Raw genomic sequence first — 15515 nt, forward strand, 5'->3', positions numbered from 1 at the left:
AACCACATCCATACAGCTACTGGCTGCAATAATTTATCGAAAAAGGAGTCAAATCATGAACAACTCATTCAATTACATCAATAATTGATTACATACATCCTTAAATCCAGATAGATTCCAAAGTGGCAGTATCTCTTAATTTTTCAAACACTTAATTTAAAGCTTTGCTAGCACAAAATTAAAGTTTACATCCAGGAAACACTACAATGATTATGGAATGTAAGAGCTTTTTTTTAAGTATAAATCACCCTCATCCGCTATAATATGAAATTCCCTTAATGTACTGCCTTGACAACCATTTGTTAGTATGTGATGATAATCTAAGAACTTTAATCAACTCAAATGCCATAATTATAACAGCATGTATTGTAAAAATTGATTTAACATAGCATGCAGGTCAGAAGCGCCCTGCTTCCATGTTCACAGCAACCTACAATGACAGGACAACTGATAATGTTTACTACCACGTAACATTGTAACCGCTGCATTGACCTCTCATTTCTAAGGCTGAAACGTAGAGTGAGAGCCACAAACATAAAGCCACAGAAGTACCCTCACACTGGTGTATACAACACAGGTACAGTTATAGTATCTGACAATAACTCATATCTTCCCTTTATATGTCACATAATCATTCAGTAATCAGCGGTTACAAGTACCTTCAGGACAACCATGCATGCAGAACCACATTAAACAATCGCAGCTCAGTGCTTTATTGCTTCCTTCTCCTGCACCACATGTCATGACATATATTTATTTCTTCTGAACTGTATGATCTGTTTGATTTGACACAGGGTGTAAGCTGAAAACATCTGGTCAGCTGTTGTTTTGGGGGGCTTTTCAGCCTTTAATGGACAGGACAGCAAGGTGAGAAAGGGGAGAGAGAGGGAAGACATGCAGGAAGTTGTCACAGGTCAGATTCGAACCCTGGACCACTGCGTCGAGGCATAAACCTCTGTATATGTGCACCTGCTCTACCAACTGAGCCAACCCGGCCCACAACTGGTCAGCTGTTTTGACAAGGAAGTGCCAACGAACATTGTCTTAAGATGACACGCAGTAGCTTATTCTTCTTGCATTTCATACACAACAATCACATGGGAAACACACAGTGACCCTGTCAGAGCTCAACTGGAGCTGAATTAAAGGTTTAGAGAAATCTTGATTGATCTTGTTTAAATACCAATCATTCTCAAAGCAAGAACCAGGCTTATTCTCTCACTTGCCCTCACTCTGACATCTCTCCATTAGTGCATGTATAGGTACTGAGCATGTGTGTGTAATTCAGGCCTGTGTGTAATAACAACAGAGTGAAAACATTGTAATTTCCCCTTGTGGGATTAATAAAGTATGAATTATTATTATTATTATTACTGCCACACACATGCTGGATGAATCGAAAATGAGTTCAAGAAACATTCGACAGGGTCGAGATGTAGAGCACTTCTGAGACCAGAAGAAACATGTTCATCCTGCCTCCAAGCAGCACTGCTGTAGCATCATTCTCCAACAGAGTATTATAGATCATAGTGTAGATTGATGTAACAATATATCATATACATATATATATCATAAAAATATGATGGCACGGAAACGTGTAATTTCTGTAACATTTTACAAGCCATTTTTATTTTGAACTAATTAGAAAAAAACATGCAGTCTTGTTATTCCACACATTGCCCCAAAATCTGCATTTCTCAACAATTTCAATAATAGATCGTCCCCGGAGTCGCCCAACACCTCGCTTACATCAGGCAAATTAGCAGAAACACCATTTCCCTTCTGCTTCCTGACAAAAAAATGGCTTTCTTTGTTTGGTGCTGGATGTAAAAATACATATTTCACAATATTATTTTATTTGAATCTGATGACTAGCTCTAGCTTCAAAACTAGAGATCTAAAGTTGATTTTCCTTACAGTTCCTTTTTTCTATCTCTCTTTTGAAGACACAAACAGCTGACCGACGTGACTTTTGCCTCTAAATACACACACATTGTCACCCTTTTAATTTTCCTTTATTTCTCGTGTTATTTTTGCATTTTGTCAGTTATTTTTTCTCTTTGAGTTTGATAGATTTGATAAGCTATCCTTGCGTTTCAGTCCCAACTTCACAGATGGTTGCATCAACAGACTAATCAAAATCTTTGATTTCCTTTGCTTTTATCCAGTGGTAAGTGATCACTTCAAGGCAGGGCTGTGCATCTTCACAAAGGCCTTAGAATTGATCTATTTTAAGTTCTCTTTTTGGACTTTCAAAAGCTTTTTACAATAATGTTTTTGTTTCTGAGCACTTGGCTCCAGCCTCCAGTTTTATTGCCGATGCTAGCAAAATCGAATGAGGAATGAAACATTTTTATTCCCATTATTTTTCATCTTCATAACTTTAAATACAACATAGTTATAGATAGAAGAAACAGGGATGTTTAAAAGAATAGCTTGCAATTTTAAGATGTACTGTATAAGTATATGCCCATGTTACCCATTACCTCCTACAAGTTACAGAAGGTAATAAAGAATTTATCATCATCCAAGGGCATAAACAAGGGCTTGCTCATCGCAAGTTGGGATTAATTATTACTCATCTGCAGGGATGGACTGACAATCTGTGCATTCGGGAAAAGTCCAGAACGGCTACCAACCGACGACCGTCGGCACAAAAAAAGGCTAATAAAGCGATATCAACAGCCACGTAACGTAACGACGTAACGTAAGGAGAAAGGTGGATGGGAAAAATTCAAAGAAAAGGAGGGCCATCGAGACTGATGCAGCAAAATGCAAAAAGCTCACAGAGGGACATGATGAGGGACAGACAGCAGAGTTCATTTCACATCAGCAAGAGGTACGGTACTGGTAAGTGCCAGGAGCAGGACACACAGGTTATAATAGGCTGCCTTTATCCCTATCTTAGCGAACTGCATAGTCAGCTATCAACATGTGCATCATGATTATGAAAATGATCGTGCCATTTAGTGCTGTCAAACTTAATGGGCCCTATTTTAACGATCTGAAACGCAAGTGTGAAACGCCAAACGCAAGTAGCTTTGTGGGCGGATCTCTGGCGCTGCTGCTATTATACCGGAGGGATAAATGACTCTTGCGCCTGACTCAAATCTTAAATGGGTTGGTCTGAAGTAGCTAGGTGTGGTTTGGGCGTAACGTGAAAATAACCAATCAGAGCGTCATCTCACATTCCCTTTAAGAGCAGGCGTATTGTTCCGTGGCGGATTGCTATTATGACGGCGGATTTGCCTGGCGCACGCCAGCGGGAGCTGTCCGGGATGCGGCAAAGTAACAAATGCCCGTCATGGCCGGGTGACGATGTTGCTGCGGCCTCTCGGGCGCATCTCCTCAAGTCTGGAGAGGATTGCTGCAGCCATGGAGCGTGGGCCTCCAAACGCACCACCTGCACCTGTTGTGCCCCTTCCTCCTCCCCCCACTCCATCTCCGTCCACCCGCTCCATCAGGAGCGCATCGCGCATTACTCCAGATTCACCAGATTCCGCCGGAGTGTCCAATCCCACCGTAGTTCAACATCACGTCTCCTTAAGTCCTCTAATATTTCCTCATTTATGTCATCAACACATCCATGATTCATGGAAATGTTGTGTAAAACACAACAAGCCACAAAGAATGCTGCGACTTTTTGAGGACTGTACTGTAAAGTGCCTCCTGATCTATCCAAACACATGAAGCGCATTTTCAGTAATATTTTTCTTTGTAATTATGTATGGTTTTCAAAAATTTAATTTCTTTTAATTTGAAACATTAAACGCGTTAGAAATGAATCGCGGGTTGACCGCAATTTCACTTGGTTGTATATGAGAGGTTGTAGTGAGCTCACCTTTGCTGCTAGTATGAAGACTATGGTACTGAATTAAACGGGCAGGCATGCATTGGTACCACTTTAAACGTGCTAACAAACAGGGAAGGGGGCTAAATAATTCACCAAATGTAACCAAAAGTTTAACCAAAAAATCCTAGCTTGCACTTTCTGTCTGTCTTCCATCAGAGTGCAGTTTTTCCTTGTCTTTCATATTTGAGTTTACTATTGTGGAACTGGCAAAGACCTGGGGGTTGTTTGTGAAAGGTTCACAGACAACATTGATAGGGCCTAGTCATTTTCATCATTTCACAGCCTTAATATGAATCAAAAGTGTAATATGACATTGACAAAATATTAAATAGGTTATTAAATGCTAATTCTTTAACACAAAGCAACACATATTATAGGCCTATCATCAATAATTGCTAATAACCTAGCTTTAAAATCATTTGTTTATTCAGGTTGAAGATAGTTGCAGCACAAAATATGACAGGGAGGGATGTCCCAGGATGATCAGTAATACTCTGCACCTTTTTTATAATTACAAGTTTGTGTAATTTGGGGTTTCTGTAGCCAGTGACATTTCATTATTTGTAGTTTATTTTCAATGCAGATGTAATGGCATTGTACATTTCTTGTTTTTATTTGAAGGCTGAGGCTTCATTATCAAACACAACCCCAATTCTCATCGTTGGTTTTGAGATGTTACTTGCTATGAATACCTTGTCTGATAGGCTACAGTATTGTGGCATAGTATCAGGACATCCTGGCTAGTGTCCGTCGTGCATGGCTAGGGGCGAATGGCCGGATGATGGGCCTATTTTTGGAGAAAGTCCAGGGCTGTTTTTTAGCCCCAGTCCATTCCTGCTCATCTGGAACTATTGTTAATTTACATGGTATACAAGTAGAGTTCATTAATGTGTTATTAATTCTCTACCATCATATCCATGTTCATGATTAATCCAGACTCTTTACAACCGCTTTCCTACCCCATCACCAGACAACTACATTGATATTTGTTTGTGACCTTTCTTTTGTTATAAAAAGACAATATGACAGTGGAGCAGTGGCACAATTCTCTCTAGAGAATACTAGTCAACACAATTTGGGTAGATATTCCTACAGGGATTATCCACATGTTATACACATGGTTAGTTCCGTTTCTATCGCGCATTTATTTTGAAAAGTGAAAAACCTTGAACAGTACAAGGGAGGAAAAAAGCACAAGAGCTTGGGGAGAGTTGTATACAACCCGCACCATTTTCCCCAGCTATAAAACCCCACGCAGCACTTTCAACATTGATTTACAACAGCCATCAATCAGCCCTCCGCAAGTTGGAGAAACTTTCACTCATGGCTGACATTAAATGATATTATTGCGGTAGGCCTGGGCTGCCTCGGGGACCTGGATGCAGCGCTTTTGGCCGGAGTCACACTCCCTAAACAGGAGTGGCAACAGGACGGGGATAAAACACTGTACCAGGGGAGCTGCCCCCTTCGCGACCTACTTCTCAAGCCATCGATCTCACTCAGAAGCCTCAGCACTGGCCCATGGATCTCCCTGATTAAATTCCTCCTGTTCCTAACAGATCTGCTGGTGTTGGCTAGCTTGCTAGCAACAGGCAAGCCATCATTTAAGTGGTTGAAAGTTGATACGAGTATCATCCTGAAATTCTTTGGATGAATATGTAACTCCGCTAAAATAAGCTTACACTTTTTAACATTCATTCAATTTTGTTTTGAAGACGCAAAAACGTTTATGCTTCCTCGTTCAACCATTATTTGCATACTCCCACTGCTTTGTGTCCATATACGTGTGTGTTCTTGTGCATTTGACAGCTTCCACCAGCCCACCTGATTTATCCCGCAGTAAAACACTTGTTATGCAAAGCACTTATTAAAGCGTCAGCGGGGAGGATCGATAAACCATTCTTTACGACAACAGCTTAAGAAAACCTGGTCACGGAGAGAGACAGTGTGCAGTGGTTTGCTGTGATATACGGCATCGGCGGGTCAAAATTAATTTACTGATGTGAATGTGAGAAACGCCATGCCAATGAAATGGCAGCGAGAAACTATTATGAATCAGCTTGCCTGGCTGTCTGTAACCATAAATACTAAAAACATCATTAGAGGCTTAGAAGGGAAACATCAATTATAACGATTATTGGCAATGGAGATCTACGGGACTGTAGGGGTACAAGCAAAAGAGCTCATGGGACTCTAATGACTGCAGGCAAAGCGTATTTGTGAATGATGTTTGTGAGTTGAGTACATAATTGTGTGTGTATGTGTTTACAGGGACTGTGAAGAGGGTGATTGAGAGAGAGAGACCACTCTGATACGCAATCCAAACACAATCTATCGTATGTGTGTAACACTGAGTAAGCACATTGCGATGTTGCAGCATTTCCACATGATGGATCATCTAACCTTAACAGAGACCTGTGGAGTACTCATCTGGTTCACCGGCTCAGATATTGTGTGTTAGTAAATGACGGTGTACTTCTTAACTGGGCTTGAAATGTTCACATGCATCAACATCATGTCTCCTCAGTGAAAAAGCTGTTTACAACGGGGTTAAGGTGCTTGCAAAAAAAAAAAAAAAAAAACTTATTGAGAGTGAACACAGCTTCTCAGCTGAGAGAAATCAGCCACCACTGAACTTTTCATGGTCGGCAGCTGCCATATACATTTCTGTAGGTTTCTATATGAATGGCTTCTTACGAGTGCAAAATGGCTACAAAGCCAAGTGCTACTCAAAGCATTCATTGGAAGCAGTATTCAGATCATTTGCTCCTCTAGAAGTATAGTTGTAAAAAAATGCGATACAACAATGTAAAAAAACACTTTCAGTGCAATTTGAAGTAGAGCATTTGAAATAGTAAAAATACTTAGTATCACAAATGAATATTCATTGTGCAGAATGGTTCCTTTAATAGTGGTACATTATCATTGAAGAGAGGGTCAATTCCAACTACCTTGTATACTATTGGGCTCTTTAATCTATATGCATGATTTTTTCATAAGGTGATTAACTCATATTTTGAGCATTCAAATTAACTTTAGCTGTCAAATAATGTAAAAAGCACAATATTTCTCTCTGCCCAGCATCACTCCTCCTGTTTCGAAAACTAATAAACAAAATGTAGCAATGATAATCTCTGAAGTCCTGGTATTGAGTCTTTGCTGCTTATTTTGGATTAATGCTGATTTATTAGCACTTGCTAGCTCGGTATGTTATCTGATGAAAAAATGATGTAACATCATGAAAAGTAAAACCAAAAGCAAAGACAAGTACATGATTTCCCACTTCAAGCTGCCTGAGACCATGAGATACTGTACCTGCAATTGAGCCAATTTTGCTCAAGTCGGTCAACTGTCAAAAAAGAGAGCGAGTTATGCATTAAAAAGATAATTTTCCAATAGTTTTATCATAAGAACATTAACCTCTGTACCACTAGCACATACTAACTGTATGAGACATAGTATATTTAATCTTCTATCTGTCAGGTTGCAATAAAGTTAGGGATTAAGACGAAGTGTTATCCATCATCTTCCTTTGATTTAAATACCTGGAATCTGGAATCCAAGTGAATTGTTGAGCAATTTTTAAGAATACCGAATACGATTTAGTAAAATGTAGCTATTAAATCTTCTCGCAAAAGAAAAAAAAAAGTTACTCTTTATTTTACACTACACATTACACTTTATTCCTTTCATGGAACAAATGAGATTGAACGAACAGTGAGTCTTACATTTACATAAGCGCTGCACAAAGGCAGAACTATTAATAAAATAAATGAATATGGTTCTGTTACATCTGATTCATGCTGGCATTATTCACTTGTCCCTCCTCTTATAAGCTTGTTAGCACTTTGTCTCTTGGAAACAGTGAGTTTAGTGAAGTGGGCAGCAGGTCACCCTGTCGATTGATTTGTCTTAAGTGTTTAAGACAATTAATAGTCCCTGCTAACAGAAAAGGTATTGAGTTTTATGAGCGTGTGTTGGTACATTAGTGGCAGATGTGAACGATGCTTCATACTCAAATTATATGTTAAGAAATTTAAATGGGCATTTAGGTCGACAAAAGCTGCCGTCAAACTAGTGGCTGTGAAATGCAAATGCTTTTAACTTCACAGCAGGGGAGAGTCTGCAGGAAAAGTCACTGGTCTCGTTGAGGGGACAAAAGTTTCAAAAGCTAACTGAAACCGTTCAGTGTTCAAACTCAAGTTGAAAAAGCAGCACGTACATTCTTAGTACTTGTAGTGTGTAAGTGCTGGCCTACACAGCAGTAGAGGAAAAACAGCAATCAGCATTCCACTAATAGCCTAAGTGATTGAGAATATATTCATTTGGTGTATCCGCTCATACTTGCAGAACATTCTCTTACTTGTGCCAACAGTGACAAATGCTCCTCTAAGTGAGGGTCATACCTTCCAACAATGAGCAAGACCGCAGCCACAAAGCACGTCCTGCTGCCCATTTGCAGGACACTCAATTCCATCAGCTGCTCCTCACCCCTTCAACATATTTACTTGAGAAGTGTATTCATATGTTTAACTGGCAGCATGTGGTCCAAAAGGTTGGTGAAACAGCAAGCGGTCTGCAATTTATGTGAAATAATTATATGGAAATGGTATTCACAGGCCACTGTGTTGCAGCGGAGAAGCCGGTATTGAATTGACAGCAGCGAAGTTCCTGGCAGCAGTGGGAATAGATTGTCCTGAATGATTTGCTTTTCCTTCCAAGCCCGGCGTGTCACCAGCCAGGCTTGGCCTTATCTACGTGTGGTTAGCCTTCTGTACCAGCCGCTCAGAGTGTGCGCCTTTCACATGCAAGCCTTGACGGGAATCAGTCAATCTGAATAGGGAGATGTCATTTTCTGATCCACTTTGCTTTACGGCATTACAGTTTTTATCAGGCTCTGATTATTAGGGCCCTTGCACTGGACTAAACAATTTCTGCTTTCCTTCTTTCCTTTTGTGAATTTCAATTAAGATGAAAACTGTAATAATGATTTTATATTATTTAAGAATAAGCATACTTTTCCAACTACTTATCATTGCAAACTTGTGCCTAATTTCCACTACATGGCTCGACTCACTTTTGGTACTTTTTTCCCCTTCACACTGGAAATAGTAGTGTAGGTGGGATTGTCCGCTAATAGCCATAGCGATGCCACGTGAAACATGAAAGATGATGCAGTGACATCATCTTTAACGCAACACTCGCCGGATCCTTTTATCAGCAACAGCTTGGTGTACAGCGTAGTGTAAAACGAAGTGTAGGGCGTAGTTTTCGGACTGCCATTTAAAAGAAATCTGGGTCGAGTGACCAAAAACTGTTATTAATGGTCCCTTGGCTAATTAAAAATCGTACAGTAGGTTTGTGCAGGATGTCTCGGGTTTCTCTCTGACAAATCAGTGGTCTGCAGTGTTTGAACTCCACCTTCTAGTATTGGCTCAGCTCCCTTGGAACCTGGACCAAGGTGCATGGTACCAAAAGAAGTACCAGGTACTATCCTCAACTTTTGCTAATGGAAAACCAAAAAAGGTGAGTTGAGTAGAGCAGTTCCATTCAGTGAAAAACACGGGGCATTACAAAGTGCTGCAAAAATAAAAACAAATGTTTGAACAAACTAAACTCATTCAAATAGCAGCAGCAACACTATTTAATTCCAAACTCTCCCAGTTGAATCATCAGCACATTTGATGATAACCAAGTAAGAGCATTTTATGGTTCTTTGATATTAAAAGTACAGGCCTGTGAACTCAACTGAAACAACTTTCCAGGGGATGATACCTCTATTTAAATAAAGGGATAACAAGCACAAAGAGCAGCATTTATGTAGCATACTTGGGTATAAAGGCAAACATTTCCATGAGCAGCATTTTACATTTTTGGAAGGAGCAACCTGAGGGCTATTTCACAAAACCAAGATAAGGGATTAAGCCGGGATTTCCCCGCTATCCTGGCTCAATTTAGCCTTGACTCCATTTCACAAAAGCAGAGGCACCCAAGCTACCATGGAGATTTATTCTCTACAGCTAGCCTGCTCCTGACCAGGCTAACAGCCAGGATTTATTAATCCTGGAGCCTTTTCTGTTCACTCAGCAGTGGTTTTACCCTATTGTTATCAGCCTGGATTAAAATACAACAGTGCATAGTTCATTTAAGTATTGTTATTATTTAAAGTTGGGACCATTATTGTTTTTATAATTATTCATGTGACATTCATTGTTACTGTTATATTGCTATATGAAGACTGCTGTTCATATTGTTGTTAGAAGTTTGATGAATATATTATGCCAGTTGTTGAGATAATTAGAAAAGGCTGATTAAAGTTTTAAATTAAGTCTGTTACTAAGGGCAATACATACAATGCTGTACATGTGTGTTTCTATAGTGGACCAATGCACCTTGAATTATTTTAGTTGATTAATTTTTTTTTTAATTCTTTAACAATAAAGGATCATGTTTGTTCCACTTCCATGTGCATTGTATTTGGCATTTTTAGCACACAATTTGTTTTGTCCGGTAAACTGGGACTATAATTTGGGAGGATTGTACAATTTTAAGAAAATATCCTAATTGTGCAATACTCCCAAATTATAAATAATAACATAATAGTCTTATTTCACTGGACCAGTAACTATCTAGTGATGTAGGCTACTGTACATTCATGGAACAACAGGGAGAGGACACCCCAATAATTTGTGACCTTATATTTTGCTGGGGGGAATAACAGATGAATATACTCTGTTCCATTCATGTTTACAGTGTGCATGGAATTTATCACTTAAATGGAGCTCAGCGTAAATTCTTGCAGGAAGACTTCTAGGGCCCTATTTTAACGATCTGAAACGCAAGTATGAAACGCAAAACGCAAGTAGCTTTGTGGGCGGATCTCGGGCGCTGTTGCTATTATACCGGCGGGATAAATGACTCTTGCGCCCGACGCAAATCTTAAATGGGTTGGTCTGAAGTAGCTAGGTGTGGTTTGGGCGTAACGTGCAATAAACCAATCAGAGCGTCATCTCACATTCCCTTTAAGAGCAGGGCGCTTGTTCCATGGCGGATTGCTATTATGACGGCGGATTTGCCTGACGCACGCCAGCGGGAGCTGCCGATGCGAGATGCGGCAAAGTAATAAATGCCCGTCTTGGCTGGGTGGCGATGTTGCTGCGGCCTCTCGGGCGCATCTCCTCAAGTCTGGAGAGGATTGCTGCAGCCATGGAGCGTGGGCCTCCAAACGCACCACCTGCACCTGTTGTGCCCCTTCCTCTTCCCCCCACTCCATCTCCGTCCACCCGCTCCATCAGGAGCACATCGCGCATTACTCCCGGGCCAGATTCCGCCGGAGTGTCCAATCCCACCGTAGTTCAACATCACGTCTCCTTAAGTCCTCTGATATTTCCTCATTTAGGTCATCAACACATCCATGATTCATGGAAATGTTGTGTAAAACACAACAAGCCACAAAGAATGCTGCGACTTTTTGAGGACTGTACTGTAAAGTGCCTCCTGATCTATCCAAACACATGAAGCGCATTTTCAGTAATATTTTCCTTTGTAATTATGTATGGTTTTCAAAAATGGGAACTGCTGTAGATGAGAGAAGTGTATGCGCGTTGTGCACACGCTACATTATGGCCAAGCATTCGTCCCTAAAATAGCATCTGAATAACGCGCTACTGACTTTAGACTAGCGCCACTGACTTTAGACCAGGTTTTTCCTGGTCAGTGGCGGAATTGTTTTCTGAAACTGCAGAATAGCACAAAGTAACGTTTGCGCCGGAACACGCCTCCTCTTTTCGCTGAACCGCCCCCGGGAGCGCAAATACATTCCCTAATTTACCGACGTGCGTCTGTGGAGGGAAAAGTCCGCTGTGCGTCGGGTGCAAAATAGGAATGATACATGCGTCGGTGTACAAAGGCAATTGCGCTGAGTGCAAGATAGGGCCCCTAAACTTAATCACATTTCTCTCTCTTCTAAAACTGAACAGCTGTTAGAGGCGTTCACTTTTATCTAACCAATCAGAAGCGGCCTTGAATTTCACAAGCCAATCACAGCATGACATCCCTGTTTTAAACCTGTCTCTCTGTCTGCTGCTCAGTTGTCATTTCAGGCGAGAGCACAACCAGGCGAGAGCACAACCCTCCTCCTCCTCCCCTTGCTCCTCCGGTCTTCATCGTGCACGGCGGTTCCTCCCGCAAGACTGCCGTCGGCTCCTCGGTTCGGTCTTCGTGTTCCTCACACCGCCATCAGTGTCTAGACTCCATCGGGGATCAGCTTCTGGCTTTCTAACCCCCTAAATATATATCATCAGTTTCTAGATTTTAGAGCCCAATTTCTTCAATGTCTTTCTTTTCCATGTATACAAAGGAGCAAATCATATAATGGAAAAAAGGAAGAAAAAAAAACACGTGGCAGATAATAGCGGACAGACTGAATGATAGTCTAAAAATATACATTTATGAACTACTGCTCTTAACTGAAACCATTCAATGAGTCACTGTCATTTGCAAAAACGAACAGTTGTACACTTTGCATTAAAAGCGAGCAGTGGAAGTTAATATGACTTAGGAAATTTATATTTTAGCCCATGAGAGCGAGGGAGGAACAGGGTGAAAGAGCTATTTATGCATCATATTCTAGCATTATAGAAAATTGATCTTCATGGTCATCATATTATAGCTGGTTATTTGTCAAATTTTGGATTCAGTGCCCTACCTATCTTAGTCAGCCCATTTCACACCATTTCACCTTCTCTGAGCCATGCTGATTAGACATCATTACCACAGATGAACGATTATTTTTCTAGATGGTGCTTCTATAACATTGTATTTGAAAAACCATATAGTTGGGTAGATGGGGAACTCTTTGAAAGGCTCAAAGTGCATACAGGTTTTCAAAACCAAAGCTCAAGCACATCAAAACTTGTTTCTCCTTCAGCACTTTGCAGCGAGACAATTCTATTATGTATCATAAACATGGGTATCTAGAATGGCTCGGCCTAACAGCGGCCTAAATCTGCTTCTCTTATTTGCCAGACTTATAGGACACCCCGATAAATCACATAAGAAAAAAAAGAGGAGAGCGGTTCAATGCAGAAAAGTCAAAAAAAGGGCTAGAAGTGTAAAAAATAACTAGACGCTAGGCTGTATCAAGAGGTCTTAAGGCGCTCAAAAATTACAAGTGCGTACAATCTGTGGTCACACCACGTTGATGGTGGGGTGAAAATCCAACTACATTTTTCCATCATGTTTTTACTAAGATTTCTTTTCCACTGTTTTCTTTGTAGACATGCCAAAATTGCATGATTCAGAGTGCCAAAAGTTGGTGCGAGTGTTACTAATCTGCTCAAAAACTAGCCAAATCTGATGGTCGTATGTGGGCCAGATATGGTTTATATTTTGTTGTTCAGTGCCAAAACGCAGCTGAACGTGACAACACCAAAATCGGTCGGGCTCAGCTGGATAATTGGATATTTGGCTACATTTCTATACAAACATGAAGTACTCAAGCATACAGATGTATCAATTTTGTACACACTTCCACGTGTTCTTGTTTGTACTGTTAGGTTACAACATTCACTCTGAAGTGCCATCATCTATTTGCAATTAACCTTTAGGAAATGAACCAGTTCACATGAACTAATAGACGCAGAAAAAGCTGAATTCACACCTTTCTCTTTCCAGTAAACTCAACATTTTGTCTGGCTGTAATTTCATTGGCTGAGCTGAATTCCTTTTTGTTGAAACTAGAGGTCAGGCCAATAGGTTTATGTAATAACATCATATTGACATGTTGCTGTGGTTTCTAAATCCATTTCGTTCCTCCAAGACAACTCCACTACACAGATTGAGACTGAAGTTTATTGAATAGCCACGGTTCCTACTAGTCTTTTCATAATCTGGTAACGGCAATGTGGTCTGTGGTATCGGTGAATCAGGGAATTGATGCGGTCAGTCAATTTTAAGTTAATCATTGTAATTGTCCTGCTAATGGATTTCTAATGGAGGTTTCCATGTAACCAGGAAACATTAGAATTTACATTTACATGATACATTAAATTGTTTCATGCCCAGGGTGCATCATTTCCACTAAAATAGTCATACTGAATGCAATGCATTCGGCAATCTCCATTATTGCTAATACGTTTTCAATATCCCTTGCTGTTTTTCAATCTAATAGGATTTTTCCACCCCTGTGGTAAGGGTTTGGAGTCAATCCCTAAGATTTTATGGCAAATATGAAGCTCCGCAAAAAGCATAAAATGTTTCTGATTGCCTTCAAAAACCACTGCCGCTCTGATGAAATTCTTTATCTCCTCATGTGTGACATTGGAGTCTATCCAAAGGGCACCAATATAATCTTTTCCCTTACATTACTGTTCTTTTCTATAACCTTCAACATGAAGATGGCTTTTGTTCCTGACACTGGCAAAACCTTGATTTGTTTTCTATCAGATAAAAAAATGATAATGGAATTGAGGAGAGCGGTGATGGCATGGTAATATGCATTGGCTGGTGAATGAAGAGTCTTACGGGCCCATAAAGCATGCATTTCATTTGGATGGTATTTGAATGTTCATGTTTTGTTGCTGATAGGAGGTGAAAGGTGCCTTTGAGAGTCCCATTCACACATTGAGGTCATCTGTACCGGTTAAATCATGCAAGCTATTACTGTACAGGTTGGCTCTCGAAAATGTATTGTTTATTACATTTTTGGGGGGAAACCATGTGTGCTTTCACATGCACAACAAATGGGAAAACAGCAACAGGAGAAGCCTTTTTTAAGCAGAGGGTTTTGAAAGTGAGACCGAACCTTAAAAACCTTCTAGTGGCAATAACATTATTTCACTAAACCCCTCCCATGAACAGTGATTAGAGGTGCTTCCGAGACCAAGGAGCATTTTATATTACATTATGTTGTTGGGGAACGTTAGCAGCATTGCATTAGCCAAACACAGAACCAGGGTTACATAGGACAACTTTTACAGGTGTGTTGAGGCTAGATGGCATCATTCAGCGGTGGCTTGTGGGTAGAAATTAGTCCCTCTCCCTCTCTACTCCTGCCGGGAGCGAGATAGGGTCGCAAATGACTTCGGTTGCCAGACGCTCATATTTTACCTTCTCATTAGCAGTGGAGGAGCATGAGGTAATTACTGTGCTGGAGTGGCAGCTAGGCTCTGAGGTAAGGGAAGGAAGCTCCAAATAATGAGATGTGTATTTTACTGAGGCTGAAACCCCTGCTTGGCCAACAAGCAGACAGAGAGTAATCTAACTGCTAAACTGTGCAAGAAAATGTGTGCGTCTGTATGCATGCACATGTGATTTAGTCTGAGATTAAATAATACAAAAAACCTTTTATGTAAACAACCCAGAAGTTAAACTCTCAACCAATTATTTATACAGAGACATGAAGAATTACATCTGAAAGCCTGCAGGCTGGGAGGCTACAAAAGTGCAAACAGCATACATAAAAAAGGAAGCAAGCAGTGATCCAGTCAAACCCCTTTAGGTTACTTCTGCCAGTAAGCAGTGTTATGCCCTATGTATTCCTCTCACCTGCTGCTAACAGAAGTGCTGAAAACCTGCAAAGGCTCTTCATGACATTTATTATAGATAAATCAGGATAATTTGAAACCTAATTCAGATTCCTAACACAGGAACTCGTGCACTT

At 40.5% G+C, this 15515-nt stretch overlaps 1 protein-coding gene across 6 annotated transcripts in view; it reads right to left on the minus strand.

Annotated features, from left to right (window-relative positions):
• Nucleotides 1-15515, minus strand: part of LOC120554444 (neural cell adhesion molecule 2-like) — a 395781-nt gene that overhangs the window by 270998 nt on the left and 109268 nt on the right. The window lies entirely within an intron of this gene.

The sequence above is a fragment of the Perca fluviatilis genome, chromosome 24 (genome assembly GCF_010015445.1).
Source record: "Perca fluviatilis chromosome 24, GENO_Pfluv_1.0, whole genome shotgun sequence".
Taxonomy (NCBI): Eukaryota; Metazoa; Chordata; class Actinopteri; order Perciformes; family Percidae; genus Perca; species Perca fluviatilis.